The sequence below is a fragment of the Cucumis melo genome, chromosome 7, assembly GCF_025177605.1.
Source record: "Cucumis melo cultivar AY chromosome 7, USDA_Cmelo_AY_1.0, whole genome shotgun sequence".
NCBI classification, from domain to species: domain Eukaryota; kingdom Viridiplantae; phylum Streptophyta; class Magnoliopsida; order Cucurbitales; family Cucurbitaceae; genus Cucumis; species Cucumis melo.
In genome coordinates this window covers 24,025,652-24,037,141 of record NC_066863.1, presented here as the reverse complement: position 1 = coordinate 24,037,141, position 11,490 = coordinate 24,025,652, and positions in this window count along the sequence as shown.

The window sequence follows — 11,490 nt, the reverse complement described above, 5'->3', positions numbered from 1 at the left end:
CTAGTTCTAATCTTAAAAATTAAGATTTGCCATGTATTACATTAACAATAGATTATTATCTATATTTGTCATAGATAGATTGTTATATTTTGAAGAAATTGTTATAAATAGATTTTGACTCTTAGAACTAGCGTCCTCCTTGAAAAATCGTTTAAACATCTTTTCTTGGTTGGACTAAATCAACAAGACCACAAATATTGTCTTAAAATATTAAAAGTTTTTCAACATATCAATTGTTTTGGAATTTTTCGATGCGAAACTTATTGTTTTGGGATTTTCGATGCATCTTGCTCAATATTTAGATTGAGATTAGCAACATTAACAAATTTTCAAATCTTCCCACGTTTTGACTAATCTTTTTTATCTCCAAATTTTGAATTTTGAAAACATAAATTTATGCCACTTTTTCAAATTTGGATTTAACTAATTTTTTTTTACTATAATACTGAATCTTAACTAATTTTCTCTGTATCTAATTTTTATTATACAATTTCTCAAATCTTTGTAAGTTAAGTGTTTCATAATTATGCCGAGAAGATTACTCTGATTTACAACAAACAATTTTATATATAATTTGACAATATTATAATAGAAAATTTGATGAAAGTTATGTAAAAGATTTGGTTGATCTCGGATAAAATTGTATCCAAAATTATCAATTATTTTGGCAATTCTCGATACAATTTGATGAACCGAGATCTATAATTTTTTTGAAAAGATAAAAAAGATTAGTTAAGATTAGGGAAGATTTGAATAATGGTAGACATGGATCGGAAATTCAATTAAGGGATAAGTTGAAAATTTTTAATATTTTAAGAAAATCTCGTTCGTCAATTTGGTGTGAGATGCACCAAGAAAAAAAATGTTTAAAATATACTTAGTTTTACAAAACAAAACCTAACAATTTTATGATATTTTTCTACGATTGTAAATATTTTGATTTATTTTTTTATATTTAAAAACGTCCTTAAAATTCCAAAATATTTTGAACCTTCTTTGTAGAAGAGTAACAATATTATCCTTGATTATTTTTTTTTTTTTTGAAGACACTCAAGTAAAGAAATTTTAGAGCGTTGGAAAAATTTTTGGGGTTTGAAATGGTTTGACAATAATTTGGAATAAAAAAAAATAGAACTTCAACATTTTCGCTACAATAATCAAATGTTGATAGTTGTTGTATCGTGACGAATATATGTTAGTTACTTCTCAAAGTTAACAAAACGTATAATGAATTAGTTAATTTAATCAATGAAAACATGTTCGGAAAATAAGTATGTGAAGAAAATATTTGAAGGCGGAAGAAAAGACAAAAGGATCTCACTTCTTCCAAAAGCTAACACCATGAAGATTCAAATTAACCGTAGAAACCATTTCATTCGAATTAATAAAAAACAATTAATTCTTTCAACCAAACATTATTTTTTTTTTCATTTTTTTCTTTGTTATGTTAATTCCAACATCATTTTAATTTCTATTAAAAAAATTAACATTTTTCATATATTTTTATTAATTCTTTTTTTCTAATCACAGACTAAAATTAAACAACCTTTAAATTTAAGTACGAGAATCTATGAAATATTTTAACGTATATATTGACACTAAATTAATAATGCACTTATGTTATATTTTAAATGAATTTTGAATAAACTAATAATAGGCTTAAAAATATATTTTGAATTAATTAGTATCGATCTAAAATTTAAACATCAATGTTACACTTTAAAAAGTGTATTATTTTGAATTATATCATTGATATGTTTTTGTCTATCCCAAATATGGTATTTTGGTTTATTGATATACTAAAAGTAGAAGTTATATCTATTATACAATTGATACAATGAGGTTTTTACTTTTTAAAATCAAAATTATTAGATAAATTTTAGATATTTTATTAATTTTTTAGTTTAATATGAATTAGAAATAAAATGTCAATTTTTTTAATACGACACTACGTTCAAGTTTGAGACACATTGACATTGCTTTTTGAAAAAATTTATAAACAATTCGTATAGATATCGTATTAAATTGTATGTTAATTTTGATTATTTATTCTGATTTTATAATATTTTAATAATTATTATTTTACTTATTAGTTTTATGATATTTGTTTCTCTAAATAAGGTTAGATTTGTAGTTCATATAAGGAAGAAATATTATTATTATTATTATTATTATTATCAATTTCAAATTATACTAATTTAATCAAGTCGGATATCATATCTAGTACTCTATGGTTTATTTTTATATTCTTTTTCTTTATAACTATTTATGTACAATAATTTCAACCTTCAATTCCTTTTTCTTTTTTAAAAAATGACTATGTGTGTGTATATATATTTTTGTTTAACTACAAGTTTATTCCATTCATTTTTAAGTTTGTATTTCTTTTTAATTTTATTTCTTGTTATCATGAAGATGATCATGAGATGGATCCAATCTATTAGTATAAAACAGTGATCTTAAAATATCTATTAAACAAATATTAGAAATACAAGAGTACTCTATTACAAAATTTTTCTATTGAAAAAAAAATTATTAAAATATAAAATTGGTTATTACATTTTTATGAAGATTTTAACCTCCAAATTAAAAAAAAAAAAAAAAAATGGTTGTGGCTAAGCGATTGTGCGTTTTAATAAAAATTGAAATATTTTTTCTTTAATGAGGTTATATAATAATGTTTTATGTAAAAGCACACAACTTTCAAGTTTCAAATACCACTTTTTATATATTAAAACAAATTAACTAAATAGCACTAATCCCAAATTGAAATAAAATGTACTCATGAAAAATATATATATAAAGAAAAACCAAATTGGCATTAATCTATTCATTATTTTTGGAACAATTCATAATTTCTTATTTCAAAAAGCTTTCTTCCTTTTAAACAAATAGCAATTGGGTCGTTATGATCAAAAGAATCACTACTTTATATCAAATCAATGTCAAATTTTCAAGATAGCATCCATATGACAAAAGAAAATACTTATAATATAATTTTTAATTTACCTTTAATTTAAGTTTGTTGTAGTGGATCATAATTTTAAAACTAATAATTAAGTGTATAGCAATACTTTTTTTTTAAAAGAGTATCACAAATATAACAAAGTCTATCAACGATAGACTCTTATAGTCTACTAGTGGTAGATTTCTATTATTGATAGTCTTTATTATATTTGTAATTTTTTAATAAAACTATATAATATTATTATCCATTATAAAATATTTGCATATAATTAACTATGATACTTACTAATTTTCTTTCAAAATATTACATCACATGAAAATCAATTTTTTTTCATGAGTTATATGCTTATTTAACGATAAGTAAATCAAAAAGTAGGTATAATGATTTGAATCTCCAAATTTTAAAAGAAGACTGGATTCTAATTACTAATTAGTATTGAGCCATACTCACTTTAGGTTTAACATAACATGCATGTTTTGTCATTTTGATATTATTTTTGATATATTAATTAAAATGGTATAATATTATATTTTGCCTGTCACTAAGTAACAAATACATGTGTTACATTAAAGTTTCATATTCTAAAGCATAATTCCATGGTAAGAGAGGAATATAAATCATGATTTAGTGGAATTGAAAGGTTCGATCGTCAATCTTTTTTTTCTCCATTATTATGAATATATTCCATTTGTCAATCATATTCTTAATTATCTTTATTTTATTATTTTATTTTCTTAGTGATGAATTTTATTGGGAATATATAATCTCTACAGTCTTCATGAAAGAAATGTGTGCATAATTATAATTATAATTATATATATATATATAAATTTAAAGACCTTTTACATTAGTGTAGAGGAATTATTCTCTTTCTTTTTTTCATTTAAAAGAGAAAAAAAAAATCAAGCTTATTGGATTTTTATTTATTAATTGGAACACAAACGACAAAACCATGAGAAAGTTGAATTAATGTAGAAATGAAACTATTCCAAATGTTATTGATAGGTTCAATTATGATCACCATTGCTTACCATTTTTTCTATTATTAACGTGTAATGTTAAACTACAAAAAGAACCATGAAAAAGTTAATCAACTTTAGAATTTGTATTAATTTATGCATCATTAAACTTTGGAGTTGTATTAACTAAAATTTCCAACTAAAGTTTAAATACTGAATCATAAATTTTCATACTAGACAAACGTTTATTTTTTAATTTTAAATATTTTCAATTTTGTATATTTTCTAAGAGAATATTTATATTTAGCTAATCATAAACGAATTCTGAATTTCTCACCATTTACTTGAACAGTAGGATTATAAAGACTTGAATTGGAATTTGAAAATACTCTTGACAAACTAAACAATCAAACAAACAAAAATCGTATTTGAATTCAAAAAGAAAATTCCAAAATCATAAAGTTTTATACTATTTTTTTTTATTTTGAAAATTTTGGATATTAAAACAAATGAAGTTATTGGTTAAAGTAGTAATCTACAAACTTAGTTTTAAAAGATCAAATGATCAACAAAAACGAGAATAAACAATTATCAATTAATCAACTTAAAAATTATTAGCTAAAGAAAGAAATTTATGAACTTTATAATATAATATAATATAATATATAATATATTAAATATTTAAAATGTTGGTAAATTATTATGTTTGGTTGTAAAAGTAATTTTAGAATTACCAACTTATACCCTTTTTTTATTTTGAAAAAATAATAAGACATAAAGTGTGGTTCAAATTTAAGTATTAAAAGGTTAAAATAACAGAAAAAAATGGGACAAATTTTGTAGGGGTGATTCCTCGTCGGTCACCCACTAAACAAAATAAAGCATATTTCAACTTACGGTTCAAAAAATAGTCCACAAACGTATTTAAAATTTTCTAAAATTAATTTTAACATAGCACATGCTAAATCTATGTTATCGTAGTAAGTTTATATTTATAATTAGATATATCGTACGACTGTCGTATGATAATAAAAAAGTTATTAGGAAGCTATCTGTTTTTAAATTTGTTACTTTTGTAATTTAATAATATAATAATCTTTGACATGCAAGAAAAGACACACAGTAGATATGTTTTATGTTTGTTTAGGAAAATTTTAATTATCGAGAGAAAATGGTAAAAGAAAAATAATTAATAAATCTTTTTTTCTATTTATGAGAGACTATTTAGAAAAATTTGGACTTATTAGATCCTAAATTTATCTATTTTTTTTCTTTATTTATTTCTTCCTCTTACTTGCGAGTATCAATCATTTTTCTGTATTTTTCTTCCTCTATTTCTTCTCCAACGAATCTTCACCTTTTTTTTTCCCGACTTTTCCTCTTCTTTTTCTTTTCTTTTCTTTTTTTCTTTCCTTCTTCTTGGGCTTGACCTTCAACCTTCTTTTCCCCCTCTTTTCTTATTTTGGTCGCATTCAAGAACCAAGTATGAACTGCAAGAGAGCGGGACCGAGCCAGAGATATGGAGAGGTATAGAGAGAGAAACTGAGAGTGAGACGAGATATAGAGAGGGAGAGCGAGACCAATATGGTTTTTTTCCGTGCGTGTAATATATTTTGATAATTTCACCAAAGTTTGATGTTAGCAAAGAGTCATTTGGCATTATTTTTTTTCTGGAAAATTTGATCATTTGCCATTTTTATCTCATTTTTTAGTTATCAGTTAGAAAAACCCCACTGTTTTTTCTAGATGAAGTATAAAACTAAATAATATGAACTAATAGAGAAAGAACAAATTCTAAAATATAGAAAGCAAAATTATATTTGAACCCAAATTTAAAGTACATCATGGACAAATAATTTTTCCCATTGTTATGGCACACTTTGGTATTTAGAGGGATTATTAAAAATGTAGGCAATATAGATGGTAAAAATAAAATTCCTTAAAATATACTAAAAAAATCCTTAAAATCTTTTTAATACACGTAATAATATGAAACTCAAATGAACACACACATATAATATACTTTATTTGATAACTAATATGCTAAGTTCAATTAACCCGTAAAAAGAAAGTAATTAATTAATGAAATTAGGCTAACATTGGGAATTAATCACCTTTCCCACTACTACGATTGAATGAAACATCACGAGATTCATTTTATATTTTATTTTATAACGTGGTTATTATGCATGCATGAACTTGATTGAATTCCCTAAAATTAATTAATATATACATTTTTTAAGAATATTTTCATGTCTTTAATTTTATACTTTTAATTTATTTATGTTTAAGTATATTTTCGAAGTTCATTGATTCTGTGATTAATCTTCTAGAATGGGTTGGAGGAACTTTAAATCAAAAGTTACAAAAATGAGTTTTCTTAATACTCAATACCTAACCCTAATTTTAGATGTAGTTTTTTCTTTTTCTTTTTCTTTTGGGTTTCAATAATACTTTTTTTTTCTAGATGGTTGACTTTTAAAACATTTTCTTGTTATCTCTATAGATAAACAATTACCGGTAGATTTAGTATAAATCTAGGTGAGCATATATATATATATATATATATAGATAGATAGATAGATAAACGGTTATCCAACTTCTTGGTTATAGATCCAAGTTTAAGTCTCACTTCTTAGCTTCCACTTATTTTTTTCGATCTAACATTCGCGTTTTGCAAAAATATTTGAGTACTTTTGTAATTATAATGCTTTCTATATATAGTTGAAATTGAAAGGCTGTCTTCTGATGTCTTCCTTGTACGCTATCTCTCCCATCAACAACGAAAATAGATGCTCTTAGGAAGAGTACTAGATTGTCTCCCACTTTACATTTACTTTCTTCAAAATAGAAGATTTCAATATTTTGATTTGTAATCAAATGTATCATAGAGCATGGTTCAATTGAATTATGAAAAACATTCAAAATATGACTAAATTGAATTGAGTGTTTTATGAATCCATTCGGTGGTCGATATTAATTTTGAAAAACAATTTTGTTTCTAGTTTTCACTAATATTATTTTTTGAATCAATATAATATAATTTTGTTGTTGACTCAATCGTTAAAGCATTATTGGTATTTTCATAAATTAGAAATAATAATAAAAAGAGAAAAGAAAAAAGAAAAAGGGTAGTTTTTATGAGGAGGAAAGAGAGGTGTAGTGGTAAATGCCAAAATTCCTATCTAATTAAATCTAAATTGAATAAAATCTTTATATTTGTAAAAGCTTTAATTTTGGTAAGATTTTTAGAAGCTCCATCCACCCTCTCTTTTTGGAACCGCCCCTTTAAAACTACAATTCAATCCCCTTTTCCCCTATAAAATTCATATCTTCTCTTTTCTTTTTTTCTTTTTTTTTTTAATTAATTTGATTCTTTGTTGAAACCAAACATCTCTTCTTCTCAATTAATTGTTTTTTTAAACTCTCTCTCTCTCTCTCTCTCTCTAACTACACCTCCTACTAATTCTCTATATCCATATCCACATCAACATTTTTATTAATTTTAATATATCCATGTAGGCAAATATATTCATAAATCTTGAAATTAATTAAAAAAAATTGTTGATGATTAATAATTAAATTGTTTTTACTTCTAAGGTTCCGTTTTGTAATGTTCTTGTTCTTTTTTTTTTTTATTTCTGTTTACGTTGGAGGTGTTTGGTAACGTTACTTGTTTCTCGTTCTAAAAAAAACTGAAACATTTATCATTTTATAAGCAATTATTGGAAATAAAAAAAAAAAAGTGGTTCCGTTCCATTTTTCAATTATTTTATTGGTTTTCTTTCCTTTTTTCCTCGATTATTTCGGTTGGTTTCCCTTTTCTCAATTTGTTTTCTTTCCTTTTTTCAATTATTTTTACCGGTTTCTTTTTTTTTTTCAATTATTTTTATTTTTTCTTTTCTTATCTCTCAACTATTTTTATTGGTTTCTTTTTTCCTTTTTCTCAATTAATTTTATTAGTTTCTTTTTCTTTTTTCTCAATTATTTTTATTTGTTTTCTTTTCTTTTTTTCTCAATTATTTTTATTTGTTTCCTTTTCCTTTTCCTCTTATCCCCATCGTCTTCTCCAAATAATCATCTTCTTCCACTTGCTCTCATCGTCTTCCTTTACACGTCGTCTTACTCTTCGGCTCTCATCATCTTCCTCTACAACTTGAACTTTTCCTCTTCATTGGACTCTTCCTCTTCAATGGATCCATAGTCGTCTTCCTCTTTGCACAGATCTAGGTTTTTGTTGTGCGTTTTTCTCTAAAGCATCATAAGTAGCAGAGTTAAAGGTTAAATTTTGTTTTGTTTCTTTTAATTATGAATATTGAGGACATAATAACTTACTATAAAATTAATATTATGTTCTAAATGTCACAAAATATCGATGAGGTTGTTGAAATTGATGAATTAAGAAGTGAGTCAATATCATCTAAGAGAAATGACCCGAGTGAAAGATTATATTGCCAATCAGATTTAGCAACATTTGAAGGATAGATACAATTTTATGTTTATGTTATTATTTTTATTTGTGCACCGGTACTTCTTTGTATTAAATGAATAAACTTTTGATTTTTTTTTTATGTTTAATGGATGACATATATTTTTGTTTAGTGTTTAATTGAATTAGGTGTGAATAAAATAAAATAAAAAATCTCGAAGAAAATCAGAAAAAAATCAGAAAATAAAAATTATCACATTTTCTGTTTTTGTTTTTTTTTTCTTTTTTTAAAGAAACAAGAAACATAAACAGTTATCAAATACATTTCTGTTTCTTGTTCTAAAACATATAAACTAATGTGTTTGAATTACCTTTTAAAGTGTTTAAATATGAAAAAAAATCATTTTCAAAAAATTTGAGATGTTTGGTAACTTTTCAAAATGCATTTTTAAAAAATGAGATTAAAAAATAACCCATTTTAAAGAAAGCACACAAAACCAAAATTTGAGAAAATTAAGTATAGAAACACTTATAAAAATTCTAATCAAACATGTAAGTGTTTAAATTTTAAACGCATATAAAGAAAGTGTTTAAAAAAATATACTTTTGAAAAATATTTTTTTACATAGATAATCGAAACACGCTCTAAGCTATGAATACTGTTTGTAAGAATGAATATATGACATTTAATATGTTTTATAAGCTAGGTATTTATAAAAGATATTGGAGATATTCATGAATATTTTAGTATCGATAATGAATTCTTTAAGACAGATATTTTTTTCCTCTTATGAAATTATAGTTTGCTTTCAAACCTCCTAGGGCTTGGAGTGAGAAATAAGTCAAACTAAATATTAGTTAACACTACAAGAAAAGGGATCTCCCGACACGCAAAAAAGTTGGGAGTTATATGAAAAAGCATTGAAAAAGGATCCTCCGATGCATAAATGACCGTTGGAATCGAGGTTGGGAGAAATTTGTCGAGAGAGATCCTCTATTTTTTTTTTAAAGTATCTTCCATTTAATAATGGAAGGTATATATTCTGTAAGAATACAATCCAAGCTACCATTTCAGCATGAAAAATGATTGTTCAAACAATTAAAACATCTTACACTCTACTTTAAAGCATCCAAATTAGCATAGAGAGACTAGGAATTGAAGGAGCTAAAGAAAATATTCATGAATTTAAGTTGAAGAAATTTTGAAGGGAATTCAATGTCAAGATACGTTAATAAAATGCTAACTTTATGACAATAGATGTAAAGATCGTGGAAAAATGCATCAAATCAAGTGGTCATATTCTAAAATGAGTTAGTATTGATGGAGATATGAAGCTCGAAAGATAAATGATATGCATAAACGAAAAACAACTAAAAAACTTATAACTTGGGAAGTTTATTACTAAACAAAACTAATAGTGTCGTAAGTTTATAACATTCTTTGATCCACATAGATTGATACAACAACATCCCACAAATAACATTTATAGATACTGATCAAGTACTTCAACTAACTAGTAGTCTTAGTAGCAAGTTGATCCATAGAGATTGATACAACAACATTCCACAAATACAAATCTAAAAGTGTGTTTATAGGAAATACACACTAATTCATTACAATGCATTAGTCCACTCCTACAAAAATCAAATATAAATCTAATTCAACCACAAACTAACACAAAATTATCAAAGTAACACTTTTCAACCAAACCTTAACTAAAATGTATGTAACTATAAAATTCACCAACCACATTCATCGATAAAATGAATCCTAAAATTACTAAACATAAGAAACATAGATATTATTTAGAGCAACGTCTACCATCCACGATTAATCTAAAACATACAATTTATAGAGAATTCAAACAAATCTCAAAATATTTTAAGGATTTCATCAAACAAAAAGTCTTCATAACAAAGTAATTTTAGGAAATTCAAACACACCGAGAAGCCCTTGGACAATAATAATAAAAAAAAACTCACAAAAACAATCACAAATTTAATAATATTTCTAATCCCTAAAGCAATAAATGATTTTTTTTAAAAAAAAGAACAATGGCTTAATCGGCTGCGAGGGATGGCAGACGAAAGTGAAAATCGACGGTGGACGAAGGTGAAGACTAAACAACAAAGACCAAATGGTGGACGACGACAAGATTCCGAATCTCTTCCTCTCTCTCATTTTTTGATTGGGGTGTCTCCCTCGTTTTCGACTGGTTTCAAATCTTTTTATAGATCTGAAAATTAGGTTTTAAAGGAAAACTCCTAATGTCGATCAAGGTGTATTGGGATTTCCCACACCAACCCCGATGCCATTATACATGACATCGGGAGAAGTTAAATATATTAAAAAAATTATAAACTTCTCCCGACACCATGCATAACGTCGTCGGAAGAAGTTGGTAATTTTTTTTATTAAATTACCTTATACCGACGTGGCCTTATATCACATTGGGATTGCCAACCTTTCCCGACAGAGTTTCTACGACGTCGAGAGAAGCTCTTTCTCCTGCTGTCACTTATTTCGACATCTTTCTTGCACTTCGAATCTTTATAATCCTAGCTCGTGAATGGTCTTCTAGGGAGAGCATGTTATTTGCAAAACTTGGAATCAGGGATGATTTGAAGGATGAAACGTATTTAGCTGTCTTCTTATCTTGCTGGTTGTGCCTTTTCGTATTTCCCTAGAAAGGATCATTTCTTCGTCCTGGAGTATTTAGGGTTGCAATCCTAATGATCGCTGACACTATTTATAGTCTTGCAGTTCCAGTTTTGACGGACATATACTATGGGCTAGGTTTGATAACCAAAGCCTCCAATCCGATAGGACGCATGGACTTTCACTTTTCCATGCATTACGTCCATGGCTGGTTAGCCCATTATTTTGGCACGCATTATCCACTTCCTACAGAAGTTTGAGGCCCCAAGATGACTAAGTTTTCAGACGAAGGTGGGTCTATTTATTTTGGCGAATATGAGGCACGAGAACTGATCCATAATGGTGCAAGAATTCAGTGGCACGCTAACCTCCAAAACAGGAATAAACATGAACGCATGGTTGATACCCATGATTCATCGTTTCTGCAAACTTCATATTTCGTAAGCATGTTTCCTGCTATTTGTCCTCTCGTTGT